This window comes from Apodemus sylvaticus, chromosome X, assembly GCF_947179515.1.
Source record: "Apodemus sylvaticus chromosome X, mApoSyl1.1, whole genome shotgun sequence".
NCBI classification, from domain to species: domain Eukaryota; kingdom Metazoa; phylum Chordata; class Mammalia; order Rodentia; family Muridae; genus Apodemus; species Apodemus sylvaticus.
The window spans coordinates 74,140,241-74,156,203 of record NC_067495.1 but is presented as its reverse complement, the minus strand read 5'-3'; the positions used below and the strand labels follow the sequence as shown (position 1 = coordinate 74,156,203).

The following is a 15,963-nucleotide window of genomic DNA, read 5'->3' as shown; positions in this document are numbered from 1 at the left end:
GTAATTCTAAGGTTTTATTAGTTGTAAAAAACTTAGGGAAAACAACTGCATCATGACAGAGAGGCATTGGCTTCGGGAAGGCAGACAAGATAGCCCATCTGTATTCTCCCAATATACTAGGAACCCAGGTCCAAAGAGGCAGCACGAGGGCCAGAGGTAGTCTCTGTGGGATCCGTCCAAGTGTCATCTTCAGGTGTCAGAACTGTCCATGTCAGTCGCTCCGGCAGCCAGAATGGGTTGTCTTCCCCCTGCGGGGAAAACACAAACAGCTCCCCTGGATCTTATTAAAATAGGATCTGGGCCTTTCCAAGAACCAGACAACACATCTTTCCATTTGACCATTTCTTTTGGCCTATCTGGTTCTGAACAGTGTCGGTCGGCTGCAGTATGGCCCTGATCATCAAGATTTAAAAAATTAAGAGTAAAGAGTGCCATAGAAACAGCTACTCTTGGTACTGGGGGTAGAGCCTCCTCGATCCCCCCCTTTTGTTTAATTATGTAAGATTTAAGAGTGCGGTGGGAACGCTCTATAATACCCTGCCCTTGGGGATTATATGGGAGGCCAGTTAGATGAGTCACATCCATTTGACTGCAGAATTGCCGAAATTTCTGAGAAGTATAGGCTGGTCCATTGTCTGTCTTGAGGAATCTGGGTTTGCCCCAAGCACTCCACGCCTCGAGGCAATGTTGAATTACATGTGAGGCCTTTTCTCCTGTTAGAGGTGTAGCATACATAATGCCAGAGCATGTATCAATAGAAACATGCAAATACTGAAGTCTTCCAAAGGAAGGAATGTGAGTGACATCTGTCTGCCATACTTGCAGTGGTCGAATTCCCTGTGGGTTAATTCCCACGTGAGGCACAGGCAAAAATTGACAACAATTTTGACATTGGGTAACTATCTCTCTAGCTTCTTTTCTAGTCAATGAAAAGTGGCGACGTAAGGTTTCAGCCATCACATGAAAACGCTTATGAAATTCTTTTGCAGCTTCTGTCTGGGAAGACAGTGCAACAGCCACGATCTTGGTGGCTTTATCTGCCAAATCATTTCCCAGCGACATAGGACCAGGGAGGCCGGAGTGTGCTCTGACATGAGTAATATAAACAGGGAATCTTATATTCAATAAGACAAGTTGTATCTGTTGAAAAATGTTAGCAACCCCAGCTGTCTCAAGGTTAACTGCATTAACCACATAGGAAGAATCAGACACTATATTAAGCGGTCCTGGGAAGTGTGGGAAGCCATCCTGAGCTATTCGGACTATTGCTTACTCATGGCCCTAAGGTGGTGGCTGCTAAAATATAAGAACAATTAACTAGAGCCTCTCCCGTGGGCATTGGTTTAGTCATTGTCTCGAAGATAACTACAGAATGATCCTGCCTGCACCATCACCCACCGACTCCGGTAATTGCGGTGGAAGGAAGTCCTGAGATAACTGCGGCAGGCTCCAGCCTGTGCAAACACCTGTTGTCTCCACCGGAGGACCCTTATCTCTTCCTGCTGAAACTGCTAGGATTGCCCTTCCTTTCTTTGTCCTTGCCTTGGGGTACGCCCCTCCTGAAAGCCTTAAAACCTGTGTACCCCAGAACATTAAACGAGGCTTTGACACAACTCAGATTGGCTCATCATTCTTGGTGCTTGGCCTCCCTCCTTCTCTCCCCCCTTCTTGACCCGCAGGTAGCACCCCTTCGGAACCCTGGAATAACTGACCCGCGGGACGGGTTACAGTGGCGCCTGAACAGGGACCCGAAGTACGGTCAACTACCGGACGACGGAGGAGAAATCCCGGGAAAAGGAATCAAGGACCCCACAGACCGCATCGCTCGTGCGTCGCTGGAGGGGCAGGTGAGTGGCCAAACATTGTCGTCCGATTGTTATTGGGGAAAAAAAAAAGAGGCTAAAGAGGCTTGATTCATAGGAGAAATCAAGCAATCATTCAGGGAGAGAGGAGTAAGAGTTAAGAAAAAAGATTTAATTAAGTTCTTTTGTTTTGTCATGAGAAATGTCCTTGGTTAATTTTAAGTGGACCTGACATTCACCCGTTAACTTGAGATAAGGTTGGTAAAGAAATTAATAAGATTTTAAAAACAGGTACAGGTGAATCAATGTTTGATACATTCTTTAGTTACTGGAGGCTCATTCAGAGTGTGAATGAGGACCCTGCTGAATATTGCCTCCACCCTTTGTCGCAGGCAGCTTCTGTGACCTTGCTTTCCCATAAAAAGAACTCTCCAAAACCTTCCTTGGTCGTTATAGACAGGTCTGAGTCCCCACCATCCTCTCCTGTAACTTCTCTTTATCCTCCGCTCCTGAGGGATCCATGCCTTGCTGATATGCCATTAAGTTTAGAGACCCCCGGGGAGAAAGCCAACTTGGAGGAGAAAAGCTGCAGAGAGCAAGCAGTCCTCTTAAAGGAGCTACAAGGGACAAATGGTCATTCTAACTTCAAGATTTATTTCAAAGTCAAATGCCTAGAAAAAGCCAGAGCCAAAACAAGCCCCCCCCCACGTGGCCCATCACCCTATACCCGGCGATAGGCATGCAGCGCGGGTCCTCTCAGCCAGATCCCTCAGACCTTATCTGGGTCCAGGCAATCATCAGAGATCGTCCTATACTCAGCCTTAAAATAAATGGTAAAAGCTTTGAGGGTATCTTAGACTCAGGTGCCTATTCTACTGTGATCTCGCAATGTGCTTGGCCCCCTGCTTGGCCATTGCAAGCCTCTCTAACCCATCTGCAGGGGATTGGACAATCAAAAAAATACTCTCCAGAGCTCAAAGTTGCTGACTTGGGAGGACAGAGGGAAATACTGGCTCTACTCAGCCCTTTGTGGTTTCTGGTCTGCCTGTTAACCTCTAGGGAAGAGACATTCTCTCTCAAATGAAAGTCCTTATGTGTAGTCCCAATGAGGTTATTGGTCAACAAATGCTCTCCCAGGGCTATCTCCCTGGACAGGGACTAGGCAAAAATGGACAGGGGTGACCCATGCAGGTAGAAGTCAGAGACTGCTGCTGAGGCCGCCAGAGAAAAACTGCTCATGGGCAGCATGTAAGACCTGGACTGCAGAGAAATTCCTGGGCTCTCCTCCCCTCTCCACAGGTGTGTGTGTTCGACTAGGCATCCTCCTTCCCCCTTGTTAAATCTTAAACAAGAGAAAAAGCAGGTTGCAGAAAAGCAGTTTTTCCATGTGTAGGACACGGTACCAAAAAAAAATAAATAATAATAATAATAATGGTTAGAAGCTATTTCAAAACTCTTCTAGAAAGGAGAAGAAAATGGGAGATGTCCTGTTTTCTCTCTGAAACCTACTGGAGATCTCCTTAGTTCAGGTTAAGATATTTGGATCTTTTGGGGACATCAAGTTCCCTCACTGTCTATTGTACGTCTTTGGTGCACCAAAACTTGTCTATATGTGTGTCAATTCATGTTGTCTATTGTTTTGTTTGGCTGAATGATTGGTTGTTTTTATGTTTTATGTAAAAAAAAAATGGTAAAAAGGCTTTATCTTGCTGGCAGTCCTGCCAATTGTGGTTTACACAGAAGAGGCTAATTTGAGGTGCCTCATATTCTAAGGTAGGAGTCAAAGACAGCTGGGAAAAAAAGCTGCTTCTTAAAGGGCCAGGTGCCGGACAAGTGGAAATGGTTAATTCTCCTAGAAAAATTTCTATCATGATGATGATTGGGTTCAAAGTGCTTTATTCCTCTGAAGTTAAAGCTAGACAAATATATATATTTGGTTTAAATTTATGAGATTTGTATGATCGCTTCATTTTTATTTCTAATTAGTCTTAAAGGTATAAATGTTTTACATATCTTGACTATAGAGTTATAAATTAATTGGTTATGATTTAAAAGGTATAATGTTACTAAAAAAATAAATAAATAAAAAAAGGTTAGTTTAAAACTGTCGGAGCCATCTTAACTAGCTACATGTGGCATGACGCAACCCAGGAAATACAGGCCTTTAAGATGCTTCTAAATTGACATGGTGTTTTGTGTAAATCTTGGCCTGGAGATTGGACTTATAAGAAATATGATTTAAAATAATGTCTCTTCAATAAGTTACAAAGTCATACATTCAAACACAAGATGATGGACAAACTTTACAATATAAAAATATATTTGCCATTAATTTTAAGGAGAAAAGATTATTTAAAACTGGGTTTTGCTTTCAACAAATTGTAGTTATGCTTTGATATTACAGGTTCCTTTTGTTATTTGACCTCTATACAATAGGGTCTGATTACAGGTTACTCTTTACAGGACGGGTGGGTGTAGGTCTGACCTTAGAGATAACAAACTCAGATCAAGAGATTTACATTTGAGTTAATACAAAGCTCAGAGCTGCCTCAAAGCTGCTCAAAGCTGCAGAGGCTTGAGAGATGCAGTTTTGTCTTGCAGGCCTCACTTAGAGAGTTTCTGGCCAAAAGAACATTTTTAACAGATCCATACAGATGTGGTTCAAAATGAAGTTCATACTTAGATCTAAAATTTGGCCTGCCTACTACATACAAAACTATTATAGATTTAAAGAATTTCATTAGAAAGTTATTCCTCAAGAAATGGCTTGCTCTTAACATGGGCTTTTAAAATTTTTAAGAAAATGATTTTCAAAAGGTGTTAAGATAAATATTTTGCCTAAGACACTGCTTTAAGTTTGTCATTTAAGCCTCTGATGGTCTCAAGATAGATGCAAAACAAATACTGAGAGACATAACTTGGAGAAAGCTACCATAAGTATTTGTCAACAGTTTATGATATATGCTCACTTCCATTCCTTAACAACGAGAACATTAACGTAAAATCTCTCCAAATACGATTTTGACATCCTCCAATAAAGATTTGATATAATAATAAAATGTTACAAAATAAAATCATAAAAATATTTTTAAAAGGATGTTTTAAGAGCGTGATAAAATGTTTGTTCCTTATTTTAAACAACAATCAAATTGATTATTATTAATTGTTAATCTATTACATGACAAGCCTTTTTGACAAAATTAATAATTGTTATCTAAAAGATAAATTAATAAAAATTTGCCTCTATGCATGTTTTTATATTGTTATAGATTTATACATGCATCCTATAAAAATGCATCTACTATGGGAGTAAAGCTCATATAATTAGATCACATGTTTATTCCTTTGAGTGTCCCCTTGCTTCAGCACAGATAATTGAATTGGGTGCTGTAGCTATTTGTTTTAAAATGTTGAAAATCAAACTTTTGATTTTTATATTAATAATATACATATATAGCTCATGGCTTGCAATTGCTTAAAGTTGTTTCCTTTTAATGATACTAATTCTTAACTTTTACAATTGTGTGTACAAATACAATTTAAAAAATTAATCAAAAATATACATACGACTATTGACAGCTTTTCAGGCTTTCTAGTTATAACTGTTTTAACATAAGAAACAAAATATAAAATTAGTTGTTACATATGTTATTTTTAATACTAAATGTTCCAAATCAGATTAAGACAAATATTATAACTGATTATTATAATCAGTCATTTGAGATGTTTTATTAACAATTTGATATTGGTCATATTACTGAGATTCCTCATAATTCGCAAAGACAAGATATTATAGAACAAGCCCATAGAACTTTACAATATTTTTATAATAAAAGAGGGGAGAATCACATCTCTATATACCACAAAAATTTAAAACTTTTAATGCCAGGGAACTCTAAGTGTAGAGAAGAGGTATGTTTGTGTTCTTTCTACAGGATGCTGAAGGAACATGCTAGCTGCCAGAATATGCTGATGCTGAGATTTCGCCCTGGCTTTCCACCTTGCTCTCCAGCCTTTTGGGGCCCCTCCTGGGTCTTTTGTTTCTTTTGTCATTTGGCCCCTGGGCCTTTAACAGATTAACCAGTTTTGTTAAATCACAGATTGATTCTGCCTTGACAGACGTGGAGGTAGCAACCATCGGCCTTCAGTTCTCTACCCTTGCTGCAGGCACAGAGCTTTCTTGGTTCCTAAGCAGTAGAAACGTCAATGCCAGAGAGGGTGACCTCCAGCTCCTAATAGTAGCTGAGGGCCATAAGCTGTGGAGTAGCCAATGACGGGAAATATTGTGGTGCCATGAGCCAGATGCACACCGCCTCTTGGCTGCAGGGTGACTCCATGACGGGATTATTGTGAGTCCACTACCTGGATGCCCGTCACACCCACCAAGGGCCTGATTAAGCCATTGGAGTGGGATGTGATGCCAGGAGTGGATGCAACTTACATAGCCTAAGGCAGAGGCCCTGCCCTACTAGGATCTAAAAAGGCCTAGTTACTGCGGTGCTGGACGTGGGGGCAAAACCACATAGCCTAAAACAGGCTCTCCACCGACCCTCTTTCCATAGCCACCCCTCAACTTAAGAAAGAAAAAAGGAGGAGATGTGGGAAGCCATCCTGAGCTATTCGGACTATTGCTTACTCATGGCCCTAAGGTGGTGGCTGCTAAAATATAAGAACAATTAACTAGAGCCTCTCCCGTGGGCATTGGTTTAGTCATTGTCTCGAAGATAACTACAGAATGATCCTGCCTGCACCATCACCCACCGACTCCGGTAATTGCGGTGGAAGGAAGTCCTGAGATAACTGCGGCAGGCTCCAGCCTGTGCAAACACCTGTTGTCTCCACCGGAGGACCCTTATCTCTTCCTGCTGAAACTGCTAGGATTGCCCTTCCTTTCTTTGTCCTTGCCTTGGGGTACGCCCCTCCTGAAAGCCTTAAAACCTGTGTACCCCAGAACATTAAACGAGGCTTTGACACAACTCAGATTGGCTCATCATTCTTGGTGCTTGGCCTCCCTCCTTCTCTCCCCCCTTCTTGACCCGCAGGTAGCACCCCTTCGGAACCCTGGAATAACTGACCCGCGGGATGGGTTACAGGGAAGGTCTCAAGAACCTCTAGTACCACTAAACATTCCACAACTTGAGGTGAGGTTTCATTATATTGTTTAGATACTACCTCACCATTAACTACATAAGCACCTATACCAGTTTTTGATCCATCAGTATATACCACGATTCCATCTGGGAGTGAATTTTTGACTATCACTCGTGGAAATACTACAGCCTGACTCAGGGAAAACTGCAAAATTGGATGCTTTGGATAATGATTGTCAACCCGTCCTAAAAAGGAAGTAACTAAAATCGCCCAATCATTGGATGTAGCTGCCAAAGTTTGAACTTGTGCTGCAGTATAAGGCACAATCAAAGAATTGGGATCTTGTCCAAAATGAGTAACTGCTGCTTTTATCCCACGAAGCGCAAGTTGTGCAATTGCATTAGGGTTCCAATCTATTATTTTAGTGGGAGAAGCATTGGGGTGAATCCACAATAACGACCCATTTTGCCACAAGACAGCCGTTGGTAGTTGTATAGTTTTAAAAACACATAAATCAAAAGGCTGGGCATTATCAATGCACTGTAATTGGGCATCCCGTAGGGCATTCTCCACAACTTGCAAAGCCTGGCTTGCAGCTGGTGTCAATGCTCTCGGAGAGGAGATATGAGAGTCCCCTTCCAGAATATCAAATAAAGGTTTTAACTCAGCAGAAGAAATCTTTAAAAATGGCCTCAGCCAATTTATGTCCCCCAGTAACTTTTGAAAATCGTTTAAGGTATGCAGGTGATCTCTGCAAATCTCCAATTTCTGAGGAACTATTTTGTCAGGATAAATTACAGACCCCAAAAAGGATCCCATTTTTGCAATCTGCACCTTTTCTGTGGCTACATGCAATCCCCATTGCTCTAAAGTTTTCACTAAAATGGGAAACACTTCCTGTAGAACATCTAAATCTTTATTACACATCAAAATATCATCCATATAATGGACCAGAAGCAAGGATGGAAAGCATTTCCTTATAGGTTCAAGGGCTAACTGCACATATAGTTGGCACTTAGTGGGGCTGTTGTCCATGCCCTGAGGCAGAACCTTCCATTGGAATCTCTTATCTGGTTCAAAATGATTAATAGCTGGTATAGTAAATGCAAACCTTTGTCTATCTTGTGGGCACAAGGGAATGGAAAAGAAACAGTCCTTAATATCTATGATTATTATCTCCCATTGCTTAGGTAAGGCAGAAAGCAAGGGTAGACCTCGCTGGATTGAGCCAAACAGGCGCGTTTGTGCATTGATGGCTCTCAGATCATGGAGAAGTCTCCACTTTCCTGATTTTTTCTTGATCACAAAAATAGGAGTATTCCATGGTGAAGTAGAGGGTTCTAAATGACCAAGCTGCAGTTGTTCATTAACCAACTAAATGGCAGCTTCCAATTTTTCAGAGGATAGAGGCCACTGAGGAACCCATACGGCTTCCTCTGTGAGCCAAGGTATGGGTATAGTGCCCTCAATGGCCCCTAGGAAAAACCCAGGCCCTGTCTTCCTTTGTTGCCTTCTTGTGGGACAGGCTCCAAATGGCCCTGTTCTCTCTTTCCAAGTCCTTTGCCTTCTTTATATCCCATTTTCTTCATTATTTGGGTGGCTGGTACTGAGTATTCATTAGACAAGACCAAACTCAAATCCCGTAATATGTCTCTTCCCCATAGATTAACAGGAAGAGGAAGAACATAAGGAACAAAGCTACCAGATTGCCCCTCAGGGGCCTGCCAATTTAAGGAATGTGAACTAATTGTAGGGCTGGCTTCATACCCCAAACCCTGTAGGGAATGGGATGACTCTGTCACAGGCCACGATTTCGGCCACCAATGGGAAGAGATAATACTTTTGTCCACCCCTGTATCTAAGATGCCTTTGAAAGTCTTCCCCTCTATTAGCAACTCCAGGGATGGTCTGGAATCAAGATTCATGTCCAGATAGGCTGAGTCATTTCCAGAGGAGCCAAACTTCCAGGTTCCTCGAGGGAGGCCTGAAGAGGGAAACTGATCATGTAAACTTGGCAGGACTACTAACTGAGCAATCCTATCTCCTGGAGAGACGGAAAAAACACCCTGAGGGCAAGAGCAGAGAACTTGAAGTTCCCCCTCATAATCTTGATCTACAACTCCAGGGTGAACAACAAGTCCCTTCATTGTGAGAGAAGAGCGACCAAGAATCAGTCCCACAGTCCCTACAGGTAGGGGTCCTTTGAAGTCTGTAGGTATGGGTTGTATACCCATCTGTGGCATTAGCATGAATCGGGCGGTGGAACGCAGGTCCAATCCTGCTGAGCCCTGTGTTGCTCTACGGACAGAGGTGTCCGCCATTTGCTCATTGTAGTCCCATATGTTTTGGGGCCCTGAGACTTGGGGCCCGGATACACGTTTTTTTGAGTATCCTCACTTCCTTTTGCCTGGGAAGGCCCAGGCTGAAGAAGCCTGCCTTTGATGTCTCTGAGTGACATTCACTGGCCCAGTGATAGCCTTTCCCACACTTAGTATACAGCCCTGGAGCTCTCCTTTTTGTGAGCGCTTGGCACTCTCTCTTCAGGTGTCCTGGTTTGCCACAATTATAGCAGACTTTACGATCACCTGTACCAGAGCGTTTTTGGCTCTGCAGAATGGCCACCGTGAGGCTGGCATTAGTAAGCCGGCCTCCAAGCTCTCGGCAAATTCTCAGCCAATCCTGCAACCCTTTGTTTTTCCTTGGCGCAATAGTCTGTTTTACATTCCTGCGTGGCCTGCTCATAGACAAGTTGTTCTATTAAGGGCATAGCCTGTTCTGGATCTCCGAAAATCCTTCCTGCCGCTTCTGTCATTCTGAGTACAAAATCTGAAAATGGCTCTTGGGGGCCCTGTATGATCTTTGTTAAATGTCCCCCAGACTTGCCTTTCTTAGAAAGGGCCTTCCACGCCTTAATGGCAGCGGCAGAAATTTGAGCATAGGCTCCCCAATTATAAGTGGTCTGATTATTGGAGTATGGTCACTGTCCTGTCAAGAGATCAAATGTCCAATTTCTTTGATCCCCTTCAATAGTAGCATTGACCTTAGCTTGTGCTTGAGAAATATCATACCACAAGGCCTTCCACTCCATGTATTGACCCATATTAGGGAGTGCAGCCTTTACAGTCATTTGCCAGTCTCCCGGAGTCATGGCCTGGTTGGCAAATCTTTCGACTTGCGAGATGGTAAAATTAGCGCTGACCCCGTAGTTACGAACTGATTCTGCAATTTCCTTAATCTGATTAAATTCTACTGGAGCATGGACACGACCTCCTTCTGCGCCCTCAAAAACAGAAAATTTGCCGCATAAGGCGGAGGAGCATTAGGGCCTGAAAGCCGAGTAGAGGCCTGCCCTGCGACCCCAATAATCTTTAGTTTTTTCTCCGATCTCCTCACTCGCTTTTCATCGGGATGATACCTCTCTTCCTCATAGCAAGCTGCCACTTCATCTAAAACCTCTTCCTCTGAGGAACTAAATCCAGCATCCGAATCGGAGCTATCAAGCTCCAGAGCCTCAAGTTCTTTTATTGGATAAAGGCTCTTTCCTTTCAGTGTTTTTTCTTTCTCCACCATTTTCTCTCCCGGGGTGTTCTTTGCCCTATCTCTCACTTCCTCGGATCCAAGGTCCGCGGAAGGGCCTTTTTTCTTAGGTGCACCTTTTTTTCTCACAGCTCCTGTCCTCTCACCCCGCTCTGTTTCTGACATGCTGTCTTGAATCTCCTCCAACGCTCCTTGCCCTGCCCTTACTGATGGACGGCAATTCTCATCCTCTAGGCACGTTTTAATAAGTTTCCAAAGCGGCATAGTCCCTGTTTTCAGTTTCCCGTTTTGCTGTTCTCTAACGAAGTCTCCTCTCAGCTTCTCCCATGAGGCAAGCGTTTAACGACCCAGAGCAAGCATACCAGGATGCCACACAGTCCACTTCCCTGACAAAATAATCAAGAGTTTTTGCCGAGACTTTCAAACCGCGCTGTTTTAAGAGGGACTGTAGCGCCGTAACCACTGAATGTGGGGCCCCCATACTGCTCCTTTATCTACAGGAGAAGCTTATGTATCGGGCTGGCACTGCGGCTTATTTATGTCCGTCTGACTGTGCCTCGCGACGATGATTTATCACCACCGCTGATGAAAACAAAATGAAACCAAAAGAAAGAGAATGAGTGCCACGAGAACAAGCAGGAAAGCCTCAGCTGCCCCTGCTAATTGAAGAGAGAGATGGGAAAGATCAAGACCAAACATACCTCTCAGAGCTTACCTAGTCCTGCAGACCTGAATCCTGCCCTGTGACCGGGGGTCTTCTCGGTGCCAGCGATGGTGAGGCATACCGGGTTTCAGCACCAATTGTCCCACGCTATCTTGTCTCGCCAGCAAGAACGCAAGCAGACACCAGGATCCTTCTGCAGCAAAGCGTTTATTGCAATCTTGAAGAGGAAGACCCCGAGCCCCGAATGGCTGCTTATATACCCCTTGGCGTGGTGTGTACACACCTGATTGGCTGTTCACTCATCACCTCATTTGAATGCCCCGGGATGGGCAGAGATTTGGCGCGAAGATACTCTTGCACATGCGCAGATAGCTTGTTTACCAAGAAAGCGGAGCTGGCACAGTGGAAGCCAGCGCCATCTTGTAATGGCAAATACTGTCACGGCTCTCCACATATATATATATATGTGGAAATTAAGATACTAATTAAATACTAATTATTTCATATAATTTTTATAATTTTGACAGTGACTGAGTAAATTAGGTGAAAGATTAAAACTAATATTTGTCTTAGTAAATTTTCAGCTTTGATCTTCTCATTTGAATTTCCATAAGAGATGTGCAGATTTTTTCTGATTCAAAGGTTAAAACAGAAGCCATTACACATGCAAGTCATGATCTCATTCACCACACTGCATATCCAGCTGATATGTACAGAATTTGATCCTAGCTATGGAATGCCATACCTTTCATAAGTCAACTTCTAATGATTTGTTTAATTTAAAGAGTATTTGAAGTTCTCCTTGCTCATCACCAATGGAGACATTGATGATTTCATTTGATACATTCAATTTTGCCATTTATCTTCCACATAAGTTCATGCCACTAAGGAGGCCACATTCTTATGACTTAGGGAAAAAAATTAAGCAAGGGACCATCTTCAACTCTCATCTGGGGTGTAAGATTATAATATAAATCCACAGTGTAACTGTATTCCTTCATCAGGAATAGTGAAAAAAACCCGTAGAAATATTAATGCAGGAGAAACTATTAAAACAGTAGAACACAAAACAATCAACTGGAATAATTTCCTTACAAAGACTAAACTTGTTGAAGAAAAACTTTGTCATTGCATAAAACACCTGTATGAAGTAAAAATTGGTTTTTTATGACATTAGTAGAGAATATGCTGTAGAAAGTAGAGGTAACTGGATGTAAAATCTCAGGCTGCAATTTAATAGAACAGTCGCAGATGTTAAGCTGAGGCTGCATCTAATGGGGACAAAAGCCTTGTCTGTGGGGGTTTTGGATGATGCCTGCAGAAATATTATGCTGTGCATAAACCAAATTGAATCATTTTTACAAGCGCCATAAAGATTCATATAGTCAAAGTTCTTTTCTACATTTCAGTTCCACAGCAAGAATGGCATAGGACACCTAAACACAGAAGAGAGCATTCATGCAAGATATCTAACTCCCTGATATATTAATGCATACATTTCAAAATGATTCACTATCATTACACCTAGGGCTTTCTGCACTACAAGGTGGTGGTCATGGTCAGCATGGACCCCAGGATCAACATCTAGAAAGCAGCCACCACTTCCTGTGTGTCTTCTCTTTTTGTGTTTTTCTTCATTTTTCTGAATCAATTCTCCTGTTGTTGCTGTTTCTTAGCAAAACTAGTAAAAACAAAATTGTAATTGTTGAACAGAGCACTCTGGCAATCAAGACATTTAAAACCTTCAATCTTCTGGGATGAAGAAAGCACTGTGCAACATTTAGAACTCTGATTAACAAGCAAGGTGGTCACAATTTTTTCTAGCTTGAAGACTTCTATGATTTTCCTGATCAGGTTGTCATAGGAGATCTGACAAAGGTCTGTTTCAAAGCTAACACAAGAAAATTCTGGTTCTTGAGTGATGTGAATAGTCCAATATGTTCCATCTGATTTCATTCCATTCATTGAGTAGCCAGCCGCAAGGATTGAGCAGTGTGGCATCAATGACAGAGCCTGGTATCAGGTCATGAATTCCACTCTCACCAGTGATAGTCTTTGCAGTAGCACCATCTTTCATGTAGAACTGGTCCATAACTGGTCAAGAACTGGTCAAGTTCACTCATCAGAATTTCCAGGGTTTGACAAGTACCAACAGTCAGAATTCGTACGTCCCATAAAATATGCTGCTCCATTTGGTACAATTGCATTAAGAATAGGAAGAACAACAATATGAATGAGCCAGTACCCTCAGAGCTTCCAGGGACTAAACCAGAAACCAAAGAGCACATATGGAGGGACCCATGGTTCCAGGCACACAAATAACACAAAATGGCCTTGCTGGACATCAAAAGAAGGAGAAGCCCTTGGTCCTGTGAAGCCTGGATGCGACAGTGTAGGGTAATAACAGGACAGGGAAAAGGGAGAGGGTGGATTGGTGAGCAGGGGGAGTGGGGATGGGTTAGGGGTTTTAGGAGGGGGCAGGAAAGGGGACACCATTTGAAATGTAAATAAAGAATATATCTATTTAAAAAAAAAAAGAAACTCGATTTCTTCCTGGAAATTCTGGTGTAAGTACCCTTGGTGAGAAGACTTCATGAAATTCTTTCAAGAATGAAAGAAGCTTTCAAGTGAGTCAAAGGGATTTACCCACTGCAATCCCTGGCAAGCTTCAACAGGGGAACCAGTGCTTTCAGTAAGAGGGTGATACCACATGTCTTCAAAATGAATCGTTTCTAGGAGACAAACATGCTACATTCACTGAGTACATAAGCTTCCTGCTTGTTAGTTTTTGTCACACTTATGATTGAGCACTGTACATCCTTCCAAAGGACATCCCACTCAGATCTTGGGATGGAAGAAGATCCCTAGATCCATGGCTTGCATCAGACTGCTGTCTGGAAAACCAGACCTCCATCAGTTTCTCAGTCTCTTCGAAGAAATGTGCAGCTTCCATTACAGTGAAACTAGCAAACAACCAAAAATCAACTAAATTAAATCTTTTCTGCAGCTCCTGCCGCCTTTGTGGATTGTTCCAGCTGTGTTACTAAAGTTAAGGTTCCTTCGTTTTTGCTATAATTTTATATTAACTTTTTAAAAGGACTAATAAAAATTTCCTGACTATTTTTGTGAGTGAAAGTTGAATGTGAGTTTTTTGGAAATAAATGCAGATACAGTTCAGTCTCTTGTAGTCCACTGCTTTCCTGTTAGAAAGGGTTGAGCAAGCACTAGCTAATGTCTTTGGCCATACTGTGTAAATCTCTATAGAACTTTATAATCTTGCAAGTGATTAAGTCACTGGCTCCAACTGACCCTGCAACTGACCCAAAAAATATGTTTAGCAAAATCAATATTTATTAAAAAATGTTATAAATGTTGTATTCGGCTGTTATTTTAGATTCTAGAAGATTGTTTTCAACTTCTGTATTTGTTGCTTTGAACAAATTACTCACATACATAGTTCTTGTTCTACGGTGTGGGAGAATACATAATTTCAGATTGTAGCTAGACATTACACTGTAAAACCTGACTCTATGGAGTTCTAAAGCAAATAAGGTTGATTGTTTCATTATTCTCTTAAAAGCAAGTTCCAACAGGTTGGTTACATAGTAGAATTGTGGTCTTAATTATTATGTGACCTCAAGTTAGATTATTAACTCTGACTATGACAGCCAGCAAAAGTTCTAGATTCTTAGACTATAAGAGGCATTTCTAGAGTATTCTACCACTACAATATTCTATTGTGCAAATATACCACATTTCATTAGGTCCTATTTGTGACCCAGTCTGCTCAGTCAGTCAACAGAATCTCAAGGGAGGGAGTAAAGATTAAAGAAGAAAAGAGACAAATAGGCAACACTATAACATGACTCCAGCAAGTACTGAAGCCAGCTTAAATTTTTCAGTCTGCTTTTACATCATTCTAGGTATATGAAAATAATATAGCCAGTTACAAGGCATAAACAGTATATTCAAGGAACAAGGCATAAACAAGGTTCCCATGGTATTCAGGGACTTATTGAGATGATAAGGATCTTGAGCCTACTTCCTTGTCCTAGGCCAATGTCAAATTTTTCCAAAATCCTTGAAGCAGCACTAAGAGCTCTTCACATATTTGTAAGTGGATGGAGACCTAGAATGTTTCCAATTTCTGGCTATTATATATAATGAACACAGATGAGTGATCATCCCTAGAGTAAAATGTTGCATACTTTGTGCTGACATTCCTTGTATGTTAAGCCCAACAGTTACCTGGCAAAAGCTAGGCAGGCCTAGCTTGCTATAAAAGAGTATATTTGGCACTTCCTTGCTCTTTCTGCCCTTCTCTCTCTCTGACTCTTTTCTCTCCCTGATCCCTTTCTTCCCCCACTCCTTTGTTCTCCCCCCATGTGCCCCTCTCCTTCGTTCTCCCCCCATGTGTTCTGGGCTGTATTTTCTTCTTCTCTCTGTCTCTGTCTCTCTGTTTCTCCCTCTGTCTCTCTCATTCTCTCTCTCTCTTTCTCTCTCTCTGTATTTCTCTGTCTCTACTCCTGTTTCAACTCCCCTTCCCATGTCCTAAATAATCTCTATTACACTATGACCATAGTATGGCTGGTACTTCAGAGTGAAATGATGCCTTAGCCTGGTTTCGCCAAGGCATCCCTCCTACCTCACCATAATGCACTATACAAAGCATATCCTGATCTTTTATAAAACATAACACTTAAAGATCAGGATATGTTTTCCCTAAGACTGATGCACCTGGAATTTGGAGTATCCCCTTAGTTGCACTAAGACTCTTATTGTGGAAGGAATTTGGATTTTGTCAAATGACTTTTTCCTTGATCTAATTAGGTCATCATGTGTTTTTGCAGTTCAAGATATTTTTGTGGT

General features: G+C 42.0%; 1 long non-coding RNA gene and 1 pseudogene across 1 annotated transcript; both read right to left on the bottom strand.

Annotated features, from left to right (window-relative positions):
* Nucleotides 1–11,301, bottom strand: LOC127675637 (uncharacterized). The gene is made up of 2 exons (XR_007975498.1): nt 11,146–11,301; nt 1–248 (listed from the first exon to the last, which is right to left on the bottom strand). It is a non-coding gene; the product is annotated as an uncharacterized LOC127675637 (long non-coding RNA).
* A 1,440-nt stretch (nt 11,302–12,741) lies between these two features.
* LOC127675698 (S-adenosylmethionine decarboxylase proenzyme-like) lies at nt 12,742–14,047 on the bottom strand (annotated as a pseudogene).
* Between the last annotated feature and the right edge of the window lie 1,916 nt (nt 14,048–15,963).